Consider the following 1,567-nt stretch of genomic DNA (forward strand, 5'->3'; position numbering starts at 1 on the left):
TTGGTACCATGATATACTGTGATATGTAAAGCAACTGAGAATGATAAAAGGATGTTGAGAAGAATAGCCAGTGAATATGTCTTAGATGGGGAGATCCTATACAAAAAAAGAAAGGATCAGGTGCTATTATGATGTGTGGACGCTATGGAGACTAAGAAAATCTTGGAAAAATTCCATGAGGGCGTCTGTGGAACACACGCTAATGGCTTTACAATGGCCAGAAAAATTATGAGATTCAAGTATTATTGGTCCATCATGGAAGGGGATTGTATTAATTATGCTAAAAGATGTCATAAGTGCCAAATTTATGGAGACAAAATTCATGTGTCTCCTTCACCTCTTCATGTTATAACTTCTCTATGGCTTTTCTCTATGTGGGGCATGGATGTGATTGGACCAATATTTCCAAAAGCTTTCAAAGGTCATCGATTCATCTTTGTGGTCATCGATTATTTCACTAAGTGAGTAGAAGCTGCTTCATATGCCAATGTCACTGTAACATCCCAAAATAGGACCTAGTCAGAACAGTGGTTTCGGGACCACAAATCTAACATTGAAGTATTTATTTTATGATTATTATGAGGTCTAGAATATGAAAATATGCATGTGTTAAAGTTTCATGAGAAAATTCTATGAGTAAGGTGTCTAATTGGAAAATAAAGACCAAATTGAATAAATTGCAAAACTTGGATTCTAGAAGAAATTTGTATGAAATTGCTTTAGATTATTAATTAGAAGGTATTAAAGATCAACTTGCCCAATTTCTAAGTTTTTGGACAAAAATGGACATGTATGGATAAAATTTTAAAGAAAGGCTTAAGGGCATTTTGGTCATTTGGCTAATTAATCAAATAAAATGGGAAAATGAACCATTCTTCTCCCTCATCTAGCCAAATTTCTCAAGCACTCCATAGCCAGAGTTTTCAACATTTTCAAGCTCAATAGTAAGTGCCCCCAAGCCTCATTTTTAATGTTCTTCGTATTTTTGAAATTTCGTAGCTTACTCTCTCCATTTTTACCCATATTTTGAGTTAGGGTTCATGTTTTTAAAGTGACCCATGTGTGACATGTTTATTCTTTGATGTTTTATGGAGGAATATGAAAGTTGGATGTATGTTAAACATCTTTTTCTGGGTGATTTTCATGAAAAACCCCTAAAAGGACCTTTTTGCAAAAGGTGTAAAATATGTAGTAGAAATGTGAAATAATAGGAAAATGTGGGCTGCCATAGGAGGAAAGAACATTCTTCTAAGCTTTGGTAATGTATAAAATTCATGCATTTCATCATACGAGCCTAGGGACTAAATCGTAAATAATGTGAAAGGCTAGTGGTAAAACGGTCATTTTGTCTGGGGGTGAAATTTAGGCTCAAAAAGAATAATGTAAGGTATTGATGATTCATTTTTATTATTATAGACTCTGAGGAACAAATTTCGGAGGTCGATCAAGGAAAATAAAAGGTTTCGGAATAACCGAGATGCAAAATCGAAACAGATACCAGGTAAGTTCGAATAACTTTAAGTAAACTATTAATATGCCTCATTACATGTGTTATCAATGCATGATA

This window comes from Gossypium arboreum, chromosome 13, assembly GCF_025698485.1.
Source record: "Gossypium arboreum isolate Shixiya-1 chromosome 13, ASM2569848v2, whole genome shotgun sequence".
NCBI lineage: Eukaryota > Viridiplantae > Streptophyta > Magnoliopsida > Malvales > Malvaceae > Gossypium > Gossypium arboreum.